The 14,394-nt window shown below is 47.3% G+C and overlaps 1 long non-coding RNA gene across 1 annotated transcript; it reads right to left on the bottom strand.

The window, feature by feature from the left end:
* Positions 1 to 1,044: 1,044 nt before the first annotated feature.
* Positions 1,045 to 13,347, bottom strand: LOC143689623 (uncharacterized). The gene is made up of 3 exons (XR_013178855.1): positions 13,247 to 13,347; positions 3,999 to 4,081; positions 1,045 to 1,314 (listed from the first exon to the last, which is right to left on the bottom strand). It is a non-coding gene; the product is annotated as an uncharacterized LOC143689623 (long non-coding RNA).
* Positions 13,348 to 14,394: the final 1,047 nt, after the last annotated feature.

Below are 14,394 nucleotides of genomic sequence, written 5' to 3'. Positions count from 1 at the left end.
TGCTGACCATTGTCTGCTGAGTAGAAGCAAGGGCACAGCCTGTCAATAATAAACAGCAGATAATGAGGGAGTGATTGACGGGGGCTAAGGAAGGGCTACCAGACTCCCTGATTACCAGGAGAGACCCCTGTGCTGCAGCAAGCCGGGCCCGGGAGAGATGGGGCATTGCCGGCTGCATCAGACCACAAGCAAGGGATCTCTGGGCTCTAGAAGGGAGGGTCCTTCCCACAGGCGCTAGCAGTAGCTCCATCTGGGCCGAGAGCCAGGCTTGGGCCCTCTGTGATCGCCCAAACCAAGGCTTCCCAGAGCTGAACTGGGTGCTGCTTCCTCTGTTTTCCCAACAAATAAGACATTCGTTCTCCACCTGGAGAGCTGCTTCCAGGATTGATTTATAGCCTCATTACCAAGCCCTCCTAGACACATGGATTTTTTTTTTTTTTTTGCGCAATTTGCATTTGGGGGAAAATTGATCACCATTCTTCCTTCTCCCCCCTGCACTGAAGTCAGAGCTGCCTGCTGATGGCTGAGTCTCCTCCATGTCCAGGACCCCAGCTTAGAAGTAGAGAGCAGGGTCTCAGCACTGCCAAGGCATGAGGCAGGGGTCCACTCAGACCGCAGCAGCTCCCTGGGCCAGGCCACGCCTCTGCCATGGTAGCCGCTGGGCATCTGGAGATCAGGGCTCTCAGGGTGCTTGGCCACTCTGCGCTGTGTGGGTTTGTCCAGTTCTTTCCCTGGCAGGGGAAACTAACTGACTCCCCTTCCAGGTACCCGATCCTGGCCAGAGTGAAACACTGGGAGCAGGGGGACAGGTATCACTCCCCATTGGCTAACAGAAAATGCAGGTCAGAGGACGCCCAGTGACTTGCCCCCATCCCGCAGCTTGTAGGCACTGGAGTTAATCAAGCCACATCAAGGAATACTTCTATGGGATCCTGGCTGGGAAACTGCTTTGTGATCTCAGAGTCCCTTATTCTTATTTCATTTTTATTATGTGTGTTAATACGTGAGATAATGCACTAAGACCTGAAGGAATTAAGTGCTAAATTGAAGAATTTATTGTAAATATTTGAGATAACCAAAAAAGGTATCCTCCCAGGCAGGGGCAGCCTCGTGGACACTGTCCCTCTCTCTCCTGGACTCTAACCAGTGCCATTTCCCAGCTTTCCTTTGAGTCTTTGCCCAAGGAAGGTGGACCAAGAGTGGCCCTCCAGGAAGCCCCACTCTCTTTCATCCCATCTGTCATGAAGGGAGATACTCCAGGACCACACGAGGGACCCCGAGGGTGGCCGGCAGTGGCCTCCATCTCCAGACCACCTGCAGGAGCCAGAAATACAGTCTTATATGTTAAGCACCAAAAATTTAAGGTTGGCTGATGACAATGCCAGCATACCCAACAGCTATGGATGTTACAACTTTTGAGTTTGGTGTTGCTGTACAAAAAAAAAAAAAAGGTAGAGAAAGAGTGACAGCAGCAGAAGGCAAGCTTGCAGCTCTGGGGGCAGGTGTCCTAAGTGAGACCCAGGGGCAGACATGCAGCATCTGCAGGGCTGTGCCCCTGGAGACCTGTCCTGCCTCTTCCAGTGTCTGCGGCCCCAGCATGTCTCCATCTCTGCCTCCATTGCGCAGCCTCCCCCCCAGGCCAAGCCCTCCGCTGCCCTCCCATGAGGACGCTGCAACGGCGTCTTTCAGTCCTCGCTTCTACATTTCGGCACTTCACTTCATCTTGGCTGCCAAGTTCCCTGGGCCACTGGGGGCACGTTCAGATCTACAAATTAGGAACTTAGAGCTCAGGGTCTGTGATCCTGGCTCCCCCAGGCCCCTCGCTCTGCCATCGTCACCTTGAGGTCCTTCGTAGTTGACCTGGCCTTGTGGTTTAGGGGACACTGGTGCACGTGGCCAGTGCTTGAGCTTCTCCTCACCTGAGGTCCAGCGTCCTGCAGCCTTCAGGGCCAGGCTTTCTCTGCTGCCTCCATCTCCTTCTCTGTGTGCCCACCACCACCATGCCTGTGTACCCCGAGGGCTCCGGATTGCCTGTGCATCACTCTAGGGTTGCCCAAGTCCAGCAAACAGAGGCACAGTGGGGAAAAGCTGGGGTGCTGCAGTATCTCGGGGCAAGGTGGCAGGAGACCCTGCACAGGACGCGCCCATCGGCCGCCTAGTGACAAGCCACCCTCCTCCCATGCACATGCCGGGCAAGTGCCCTGCCGTGGACAGGACAGTGGCCATGGGAAGGAGAGGTTGACATGCCGTCCCTGGCTGGACCCTGGCTGGACCCCGGCAGGTGTGCCCGGTGCCCAGGGGAGGGCACCCGGCTGCCTGAGGGCAGAGGTCAGCCTAAGGGTAAGCAGACGGGCTGTCAGAGGCTGCACTTTCCCTCAGCACCCTTGGCAGCTTTTATCACATTTGAATGAGCGCCCTGCATTTCCACCTGCAGCGGCCTGGCTAAGAACACGGTGGGCAGGGAGGTGTTGGGCAGGACTTACTGCCATCACCCAGGATCAGAGGCGCCCAGAGACTTACCCGGGAAGGCATTGGGGATGGTTAATACTGGGCAAGGATTCTGCCTGGCACTTCGGCAGGTGATGAGATACACTTGAGCTCAGCAAAGAATGGCTGGTTTGCACAGAAATGAAAGGGAATCCGTTGAGCTTCGAGGGCATGGAAAAGCAAACTGTGCTGAAAATGTCTGGAGGAAAAATCCCCAGACGGCCTCGGCCTTGACCCAAGACCCCGGGATTTCCAGGTGCGTGGCGGGACGATGCCTCAAGGAGGCTGCAGTGCGATGAGGGAGAAGGGCCCAGGTGAGGGGCCGGGAAGGCAGTGTGAGAGCACGTGCAGCGTGGAAGGTGGGTGCTCCGGGTCTTGGAATTTCTGGACGCAGCTAAGTGGGTGGTGATGAAGGTGAGGGGAGTCCTGGTGCAGGAAGCCCCACGCAGGCGGCACGTCTCCTTGACTATTGGCTGTTTAAAACAATCTCTGGCCTCCAGGCTTTTGCAGAGAAGTGGGTGAGAGCTCCCAGCCCACCCATGCACAGGACCTGGAAGGAGGGTGCGCAGGGAGGAAGGGGACCCAGAGAAGCCCCAGGGGCACATCCTCCAGAGGCAGAACGGCCTGACCCAGAACCCAGCACCCAGCAGGGCCCTGGTGACGCCCTCTAGCCAGGTCCCACTGCAGCTCTGTACCTCCCACCCTCTTGGCTGAGTAGGGCTTTTTCTGTGCTTCATTTCACAACGGTGGGCTCTTGCCATCTGTTTTTATTTTTCCTAAACTAAGGAGCTGACATTTTCAGGAGCCCGAGTATGCCAAGCACAGCCCAGGGGTTTTGAGTTCCTAACTTATGCCTGAAACTTTTCATCCCTACTTTCTTGGATTTAGAAAATGTCAGTCAAAAATGTTGAGTCCATGATCCATCCACAGTTGTAAACTGAGTCAGAGCCAAGCAGAAATATGGACACATCATCCCAACTTCAGACCTGGGACTGCCTGCTCTTTCTTCTGGACACATGTACACCTGCCCTGCCCTCCCCTCCACACACACACATACACACACACACACACACACACACACACACACACACACAGCATCACTTCCTTCTTGGGAAAACTCCTCTTCAGTTTCAAAGATTGCTCAGAGTGTACTGCTGAGAAAGAGTTTTTCTATTCAAGTTTCAATGAAGCCAACTACAAATAGCAAAAGGAGTAAAACGTAAAGAATAAAACTCCATCTTCCTTGAACCCAGAGACAACTACAACCTTAGTTTATGAAGGAAGGCATGCAACAAAATAATATTGGGAAATACATCAGAAGACTCAGCCCAGATACAAAATGGTGTGGTTTGCAGGAAAGGAGCCACTCTGTCTGAGACCAGAGAGCTATGTCCAAATGATACCTCTTCCTGGGAAGGCATTTCTGGGGCTGCAGGCAGGCTGTCACTGCCCCTGGACCCTCTTCCTACCCACAGTTTGCAGCTGTGTCAGGCAGACATGGCAAGACTCACCCTCTGGGCAGAGGTGCCGCTTGGTGGGAGACGCAGTTCCCCAGAGGAAGCCGTGTGCATCTTGTACGTGTTTGGGGTTCCGTCTGAAAAAGATAAGATGGAAAAACTGGGCTTCATTAAAATGAAACACTCTTGTGCTTCAAAAGAGACCATCAGGAAAGCAAAAACATAACCCCCAGAATGGAAGAAAATATTTGCAAATCACTCATCTGAAAGGGACTTGTAACTAGATTATATACAGAATTTTTACAATCTAACAACAGCCCGAGAAACCTATCTGAGGCAGGCAGGTTTAGAGAGGACAGATAGATACTTACAAAGATGTGTAAGTGTCACGATTTGCCTAACTTCAAAATAGAAGTCTTCTTAATGGTGTGTCAATGTAATATAGCAAGTATTAGATTTTTACACATACCATATACATATGTAAATGCAACCATTAGAAGGACTAAACAAATGATGACTAGGAAAAGTCAGAAGATGGTGAAAATATCTGGGTATTAAATAAATGAATAAATTTCTTCCTTTTACACAGTAGAGAGTTAATAGATTATTAAAAGTTGATAAATCTAGAAATAGACTTTTAAAACTTGCACTAAAACCTGTAAAGGCAACAAACCATAAAACAAGTGAATTAACTTTACAAATTATCAGAAGATAAACACACACACAAACCAAGAAAACGCAACCATGCAGCATAGGCAGAAAACAATGTAAGCATTAAAAGAAAAATAACACAAACATAGATCAATAACTATAATTACACATGTATATCATTGCAACAAATGTAATTGGGATAAAATCACTTTTTAAAAGAAATAGACTCTCAGATTAAATGAAGGGCCAAAATCCAAGAGTATGTTAGCTTTATAAGATATATCCAGAATTAAGTAGTCAAGTGATTTGGGGAGAAAGATATAATGATAACTATAAAGAAAAAGGGAGTTGGAGTTCCAGTGTTACAGTCATATCAGACTTTGTTCAAGAAACACTGTGTCAAGAAACACTGTAGAAGACAAGGGAGGCAATCATAGTGATAAAAATACAATCCAATGTGAAACTCTGTTCCTTAGATGTCATGAATGTAATGTTGATATGCATAAAGTCAAAACTACAGGAGATTAACTAAATGGCCTGAAACATGAGTAAACCCATTTTCATCTGGGTTCCCCGGGAAGCAGAGGCAGTGGCAGGGAGAGGGAAACTAGGGGAAGGAGGGAAGCTGGTGGAAGGAGGGAAGCTGGGGAAGGAGGGAAACTGGGGGAAAGAGGGAAGCTGGGGAAGGAGGGAAACTGGGGGAAAGAGGGAAGCTGGGGAAGGAGGGAAACTGGGGGAAGGAGGGAAACTGGGGGAAGGAGGGAAGCTGGGGAAGGAGGGAAACTGGGGGAAGGAGGGAAGCTGGGGGAAGGAGGGAAGCTGGTGGAAGGAGGGAAGCTGGGGAAGGAGGGAAGCTGGGGAAGGAGGGAAACTGGGGGAAGGAGGGAAGCTGGGGAAGGAGGGAAGCTGGGGAAGGAGGGAAGCTGGGGAAGGAGGGAAGCTGGGGAAGGAGGGAAGCTGGGGAAGGAGGGAAGCTGGGGGAAGGAGGGAAGCTGGGGAAGGAGGGAAACTGGGGGAAGGAGGGAAACTGGGGGAAGGAGGGAAGCTGGGGAAGGAGGGAAACTGGGGGAAGGAGGGAAGCTGGGGGAAGGAGGGAAGCTGGTGGAAGGAGGGAAGCTGGGGAAGGAGGGAAACTGGGGGAAGGAGGGAAGCTGGGGGAAGGAGGGAAGCTGGGGAAGGAGGGAAGTTGGGGAAGGAGGGAAGCTGGGGAAGGAGGGAAACTGGGGGAAGGAGGGAAGCTGGGGGAAGGAGGGAAGCTGGGGAAGGAGGGAAACTGGGGGAAGGAGGGAAACTGGGGGAAGGAGGGAAGCTGGGGAAGGAGGGAAACTGGGGGAAGGAGGGAAGCTGGGGGAAGGAGGGAAGCTGGGGAAGGAGGGAAGTTGGGGAAGGAGGGAAACTGGGGGAAGGAGGGAAGCTGGGGAAGGAGGGAAGCTGAGGAAGGAGGGAAACTGGGGGAAGGAGGGAAACTGGGGGAAGGAGGGAAGCTGGTGGAAGGAGGGAAGCTGGGGAAGGAGGGAAACTGGGGGAAGGAGGGAAGCTGGGGGAAGGAGGGAAGCTGGGGAAGGAGGGAAGCTGGGGAAGGAGGGAAACTGGGGGAAGGAGGGAAGCTGGGGAAGGAGGGAAACTGGGGGAAGGAGGGAAGCTGGGGGAAGGAGGGAAGCTGGGGAAGGAGGGAAGCTGGGGAAGGAGGGAAACTGGGGGAAGGAGGGAAGCTGGGGAAGGAGGGAAGCTGGGGAAGGAGGGAAACTGGGGGAAGGAGGGAAGCTGGGGAAGGAGGGAAACTGGGGGAAGGAGGGAAGCTGGGGAAGGAGGGAAGCTGGGGAAGGAGGGAAGCTGGGGAAGGAGGGAAGCTGGAGGAAGGGAAGATAACCCAGGTGTGCTGTTGATCACCTGGCATGTTCTGGTGGTCTCTGAGGGACCACTGAACTGTCCCTTCTTGGGGGAGGCTGAGCCTTTATCCACCTGTCCCTTTCTCCATTGGGGGGATGTCCGTTCTCCAGTTCTAGAAAGCACCTAAAGCTGAGGAGCAGAGGCTCAGGGAGCCCGCTGAGCTAAGGGGCGGTGCCCCAACTGCTTTCAGGGGATGTGGGGGGCAGAGTGGCAGGGACAGCTGCCTCTGTGTGTCCAGGAGACAGAGTGTAAGTGAGGATGTGGAGGACAGAGTGCAATATGCAAAAAGAAGCTTGCAGAAGTCAGCTGTCCCAGGGCTGCTCCGAGAACAGAGCACAACTTCCTGCCAAGCCCCATGAAGCGGTTATGGAAAATGACCAAATACTTGGACAAGAAACAAAGTACCATACATTCTGAAGAAGTCACCTAGATTTCCAGAATACCTGAAGGAAAACAAAAATGAAAATACCTATAACTGAAGCCATATGATTCTATAAAATGCTATTCTCAGAACAAAATTTATCATCATAAATATTATTTCTAAATTTTAAAAAGGGCATTAAGTAAACTAATCTCTGAACTAAATATAAAAAATTAAAAGCAAAATAAATGTATGGAAAATGGGAGAAGGAAAGATTTTATAATGGTAAAACAGAAGTTAATAATATACTTAAGAGAAAATCTAGTAATGATATATTAAAGTAGAATTAGTAGATAATTTCAAATGAAGCTTCTTTATAAAGCCTATAAAATCTATAATATCACATAATTTGAAAGAGGGAAAAGAGGAAAACATACAAATGCAAAATTAGAAATGAGAAAAAAGATAAGGAAAAATTAAATATATACAAAACATGCCCTTAGATTTTATAAATACGTTTGAAAAGATAGAATTAGATGATTACATAAGTATATAAATATGCATGTAACTATGCATGTAGGTATGTATGTGTATATGTGTATACATGTGTAGTCAGAAGCAGCAAGTAAGAGAGAGGGAGAGACAGGAGAGAGGAAGAGAGGGAGAGAGAGTAAAATTAGCTTTACTGAGATAGAAGATCTAAATGGATCAAGAGCCATACACAAACTGAGAATGTTACCTAAGAGATACTTCCCCTAAAAATACTCTCACCATGAAAATTCTTTATCATATTCTAAAGTTCAAAGAATTAATAATGTCAGCATTATTTAAATTTTTGGAAACCTTCTCTTTCTGGTTTTCAATCAAGCACAACCAAAATAACATACATACACAAAGAGCCAGAAATATATCTAGTTGGTGGATATGGATGCAAAAATTCTACGTAATATAATAACAAATAGTTCATTAAAAATGCACTGTGACTAAATGTGGCTCTTTCCAGGAAAAGGAAATGATTCAGTGTTTGGAATTTAATTAACTGATCCTATCCATAAATGCTAAAGAAGCAACGTTAATGATTCAAAACACATTTTTGATAAAGCTCTATTAAAAAACATATATCAAAAAACCAGCCCTCCTCTCCCAAATGAGTGAAGAACAGAAGGCGACAAGTCATTAATCAACATAATAGACAGGGCTCAAACAGCAGGCAGTTAAAGGAATACACATGCCCAGGCTGGTGAGAGGACAGTCTTCTCTTAGTGTACCCTGTTCCCGCAGGGAGAGTGCCCTGGGCAGGGAGGAGGTGCAGGGACAGGCACACCTCCCCTAGAGGCAGGTGGCTTTGGCAATCCCTTTGGGATATAACTTGAGAACACCTCTCAGAATTTAAAAAAAAGTACTTAGTGTTTGTCCCAGCACTGCCACATTTAAAATGTTACCCTGCAAGAATACTTGTGCATGAGAACAATATCTATTGTAAAAATGTTCATTCCTTATTTTTTTTTATAATTACCACTGCTCAGAAACAATCTAAGTATCTCCCATTATGGGAATGAGTAAATAATTTATGGAATATCACAAAGCTATTAAAAACAGAATGGAATGGAATTATATCTCCAAAACATGTTGCCAATTAAGAAAAACAAAATGCAAAATAGAATGTATAGCTCCTTGCACAAACAGGAACTTCCCTCTCAGGAAACAGGGTTTGGCTGTACCTTAGAAACAATCCCCATGCTCTTTCTGAAAGTGAAATGTTACCCTCTCTCTTGGGGGGATAGCCAATGGCTTCCCAACAGCTGAGCAGATGTCCCAAAGCCCGTAGGAAATCTGCAGTCTCAGCACCAGCAGAAAGGTGCATTTCAAAGCCCTCTTGCCCACCTGGACGATCTGCAGGGAAGGAGAGCAAAGGTGCCACTCCCACCCTAGATCCAGGAGGAGAGCAATGACAATCCAGAAAGAGAGGGGAACGTGCCACTGGCATGTACTGGCAGCTCTGGATTAGACTCCAAGGGGTGAGGAAGATGAGATGGCAGTACAGTCTCTTTTTTGCACCGCAGGGACTCTCTGGGGCATGGGAAGGAGCTGGCACTCAGAGAGCACTCCAGCTCGGGCATCTTAGGGTAGGCAGCTCCAGGACCCAACAGCCTGGCCGGAAAGGGGCGAGTGTGCTCAGTGAGCAATGGGTCTGTGCCCCTGGGTGGTGGCTGTGCAGGTGGGTGGTGGATTGTGGAAATGGCTTTGAGAATGGCAGCCAGTCACCATGAATTTGCACAACCTGCAGCACTGAGAGGGTGTTGGAGTACGGTCACCCTCCTTGCCCTGCTCTCAGGGCAGCTGGCCTTCAGTGTGGCCCTTGGCATGAGTCCTTTCGTGGGGGGCCTCTTCACACGATGCAGAAGGGAGATAGGCTGTGTCAGGAAGAGTGAGCTAGTTCCCAAGGCTTCTGAGTGCACAGAGACTGGGTGACTCTTTAAGAAGAGGCTGGAAGCTGGGGAAAAGTCCTTTCCTAAGGCAGGGGCTCCTCAGCCACCCAGGGGGAAAGCTGCAAGCCTGGCACACTGCTGGCTTCTAGGCTGGAACTGCCACCCTGGCCCTTGGGCAGTACCCAGAAGCCACGGCCGTGGCACATGTTCCTTCCTGTATGGTAAGTAAATGATAGCCATAACCCAGCTCCAGCCCAAAGAGCAAGCCCTTGGTCACGCTGAGCCTCAGGTGCCCAACCCTTAAAGTGCTGACATTCTAATATGCACTGATACGGGAAGTGCTTTGCCAAGTGTAAAACAACAAGGGGATGATATCATCATCATCATCATCCTCTGCATAAATCAAGACTAGGAAAGGGTTAGCATTTAGTTGGTTGTGGCCAATTTTATACACTCCCGTAGGGACTCAGTAGGGACGGCGCCGTCTCTGCCCATGTGAAGGTGTGCCGCCCAGATGCCAATCATCAGGGATGGTATAAGCCCAAACTGCGGGGAGCCTGTGATTCCATTCAAAGCAGCTTATATTTATTGGGTGAATATCTGTAACAAAAGAATTAATCCCCAGGACAGGTTCCCTTGGAGCTTACCTTTTAAATACGGGTGGATCAACCAGCCCACAGTGGGAGAATAATACTAAACCAAGGGACCTCATGACACATATCAGCCCTTTCCAGTTTCATCTCCATTTGGCTGAACTCCATGGCAAGTCATGCATCTGAGCCTCTGGTTTCTTATAGGCAAGAGAGAATGAAAGGAGTGGAAGGGGCCTCTCCTTCCACCGTTGTAAGCATTCAGAGGTTCCTGTTGCTTCAGCTGGCCAAGGAAACAGGCTGATTTAATACTATTAATCTGATATAGTCATTTGTTAGATGAATTCTGGACAAGAGTAAAGCATCCAGCTTGGGGTGGTGGAAAGCAGCCAGCCTTTGGGGCATACAGACATGTGTGGCTGTGGGCAAGACTGCTCTGAAGATTAGAGATAACATAGGTCGCAGGCTTGGCCTTGTGCCTGATTCATGGTCAAAGTTCAATGAATAATAGCTTCTATGATTAATACAGCATATGTATTGAGCACCTGATTGGTTGAAGCCACTCCAGGCATCGGGATTCTGTTAATGTCTGTGGGTACCAGTCAATATACAGTAAAAAAAAAACTGACTTCTAAGTGTCTGTGGCACTTATAAATAAGTATTAAAATTCTGGACTGATTAATCTGGGGGGAGGCCTCTTGAAGGAGGTGTTTTCTTTCTTTTTTTTTTTTAAACAATGTGGTAACATATATATACAACTCAAAATTTCCCATTGTAACCACTTTCAAGGGTACGATTCAGTGGTGTTAATTAAGTTCACAATGTTGTGTTGCCATTACTACCATCCATTATCCAGAATTTTTAATTGGCGGGTTTTATATAGGGATTTTAAAATAAAAAGGATCAGGGGTGCACAGGTAGTTCAGTGGCGGAATTCTCGCCTGCCATGCAGGAGACCTGGGTTCCATTCCCTGTCCATGCACTTCCAAAAAAGTCAAACAAGCCAAACAAACAAACAAAAATTCAACAAATGGTGCTTCAATAACAGGATACTCACATGGAAAAACGATGAAATGTGACCCCTCAATACAGCATACAAAATAAAATAAAATAGAATTAAAAGGGTCAGCATGGTGTGGGAAGCCGTTTCGTAGGGTGGCTGAAGCTGGGTGAATTGCAGAGTACAGGGGAGGAGATGCAGACCTGGGCCTCCGTGGTAGGGTTCCTGAGATAGGGTTGATGAACTTCAGGAAGGCATTGTGGAGGAATGAGTTGCCAAGGCCTGGAGAGACAGTTCCATGTGACCGGATGGTGGGTGGCAGGTGTTCCCAGCACATGGCTCTGCTTGGAACAGGGTTCTGAGGTGGGAGTGAGCACAATGTTGGGGTTGGTTGATTCTTGAAGGAGACTGTGTAACTGTATAGATGTTTCAATGTGACAGTGTGGTTGTAAAAGCCTTGTGTCTGATGCTCCTTTTACCCAGGGTGTGCCAGTTTGAAAGGATTTACGTACCCTAGAAAAGCCATGCTTTAATCCTAATCAATCTTGTGGGAGCAATGGTTTCTTCTAATCCCTATTCAGTGCTATAGATTGGAAGTTTGATTAGGTTATCTCCATGGAGATGAGACTCAATCAACTGTGGGTAATAAACTAGATTAGACGGAGACATGTCTCCACCCATTCTAGGTGGGTCTTTTGTCGTTTACTGGAATCCTGTAAAAGAGGAGACATTTTGGCGAGAATGCCTTTTGAGAACTAGGAGAGAGCCGCAGAGAATGACAACAGAATAGCGAGGGGACCGCAGAGTCTACCAGCCAGCGACCTGTGGAGACGGAGAAGGCGCACACCTCCCTGAGAGCAAGAAGCCCGGAGAGGAAGCTGGAAGATGTCACCCCATACACCACATGTCTTTCCAGTAGAGAGAGAGACCCTGAACTTCACAGGCCTTCTTGAATCAAGGTATCTTTCCCTGGATGCCTTAGATTGGACATTTCTATAGACTTGCTTTTGGACATTTCCATGGCCATAGAACTATAAACTAGCAACTTATTAAATTCCCCTTTTTAAAAATCTTTCTGGTTCTGGTATATAGTATTTTGGCAACACAGAATTCTAGAACACAGGGTAAGAACCAATGAGTAAAAATAAATAAATAAATAAATAAAATAAAGATAAAAATAAATGAATAGTAGGGGGAGATAGAGGGTAAAGATTTGGTAGACTGGAATACTGTGGGTCAATGAGAGGGGGGTAAAGGGTATGGGATGAGTTCTTTCTTTTTCTTTTTATTTCTTCCTCTGGAGTGATGCAAATTTAAAAATGGTCATGGTGGAGAATACACAACCTTGTGACGATGCTCTGAGCCACTGATTGTATAATATGGTTAGATTGTACTTATATGGATATTTCTCAATAAAAATTTTTAAAACGTTAAAATGTAGAATGTACATAATGCCCTTATTGGTGTTTTTAAAAGGGTGATTTATGTGTACTCATATTCACAGAAGTATCCACTCAACTCAGAATGGGCAAAGGGGCTTCCAGAATCCACACAAATCTGTTGATAGGTATTGCCTCTGGAAGGGGAAGAGCGTCTCAGACAGAGGCACCAGGTTCTATCTGTATAACCTTTTGCATTGTAGGATATGAGCCATGCTCAAGTATAAAATTCTCCACTTAAAATGGCATGCACCCCCACGTGCGCACGCGCCTGTGTCCTTGGGGAGATGGGCTGAGTGTCCAGGAACGCCGAGTCCAGCTCTAGGGTTGGACCTCATTTTACTACCTGGACCGGTTGCTACTGTCTCTGGGTTCTGGTTCACTCATTTAAAGAAGAAGGAAAATAGACGAAGACTATGTTCTAGTTTGCAAGCTGCTGGAATGTGATCTTACAGAAACAGAACGGTTTTTTTAAAGAGGAATTTAATAACTTTCAAGTTTACGGTTTTAAGGCTATGAACATGTCCAAATTAGGGCAAACCTATGAAAATGTCCAAATTAAGGCATCCAGGAAAAGATACCTTGGTTCAAGAAGGCTGATGATGTTCTGGGTTTCTCTCTCAGCTGAAAGGGCGCATGGTAACGTCTGCTGGCTTTCTCTCAAGGCTTCTTCAATGGCTTCCCCAGGGTTCTGTCCATTCTGTTGGCTCTGTTGGTTCTGGTGGTTCTAAAGCTTTTCCCAAAATGGTTCCCTCTTAAAGGGCTCCAGTAAGCAACCCCACCTTGAATGGGTGGAGACACATCTCCATGGAAACCATCTAATCAAAAATTACCAACCACAATTGGGTGAGTCACATCACCATGTAAACAATAAAGAAGATCCCATCCAGCAATACTAAATGAGGATTAAAGGACATGGCTTTTCAGACCAGCACAGCCTACCTTCCAGGGCTGCCGTGCAGACAAGGCTCACACAAACCACGTGCCTTGGTCAATGCCTTGACTGTGAAGTGCTGCTCCTTCTAATAGGCTGACCTGTACTACTCCTGTTTATGTCACCATCACTGACCTCAGGCAGAGAGTAGGTTACTGCAGGGTCCATCTCTTTGTTCTCGGCTCCTTTTGTACACCTTCTGCTCCAGGATGGACACGTGGTATACAGCCCTACCCTTCCTGTCTTCACTCCTTGGTGCCTACTCATTGCATATGGATTACATGGCACATGCCCTGCCAAGCTCCGGAATCCCAGAGGGAACAAATGGGCAGGATGCTGTCTGCCCAGGGCAAGTGCAGGTCCATAGAAGCGCTTTGGAGATACAACTGCCAGGGGTGCCTGCTGCTGTGACTCAGCAGGAGGAGGTAGACAAGGCTCTTATTTATAGAAAGAGAGAAATGAAAGAAAAACAAAACAAACAATGCATGCTGGCATCCTCACAAGGAAGGCGGAGCTGACTTGAGTAGATTGTGTTTGTCTATTGCAAAGATTTGAACATAGCCTGCAGTATTAAATGCCCATGTGGCACTGATGCAAGGGTGAATAAATGGGTGAGGAGGCTGAACAGAGGATCCTCAGGCACTCACAACCATCACCCCTACCTGGCTGATGACAAAGTCACTACAAATCAGCAGAGAAGGGGTGGGTTATTCAATAAGCCATGTAGGGACAATCAGCTAGACATACGGGAAGATAAAATGTTATCCCATTTTCAAGCCAAACACAAAAGTGAATTCCAGATGGCATAAAGACCTAACTGTTAAAACTGCAAAACTGTAAAATCTCAGAAGAAAATATATATTCATAAAAGCACTGCAGAAAGTACTTCTTAAGACACAAAAGCACAAAACCTAAAGGGAATGAATGATGTATTTCACTGCATCAGAACTTATAACTGTATATAGTGATACACCATAAATAAATGAAAATAAGAAAAGATATGTTGATGCAATAAAATGAACAAAGGATTTAAGGGGTTTTATCTAAAATGTGCAAGCACTTGTAAGTCAACAAAAAGGACAAACGTAATAAAATCTGCAAAATATATATATATACACAATTCACAAAAGAGGAAACTTGAATGCCCAACCCAAAT

This window comes from Tamandua tetradactyla, chromosome 7 (assembly GCF_023851605.1).
Source record: "Tamandua tetradactyla isolate mTamTet1 chromosome 7, mTamTet1.pri, whole genome shotgun sequence".
NCBI lineage: Eukaryota > Metazoa > Chordata > Mammalia > Pilosa > Myrmecophagidae > Tamandua > Tamandua tetradactyla.
The sequence above is the reverse complement of the archived record's forward strand: the minus strand, read 5'-3'. Positions and strand labels throughout refer to the sequence as shown.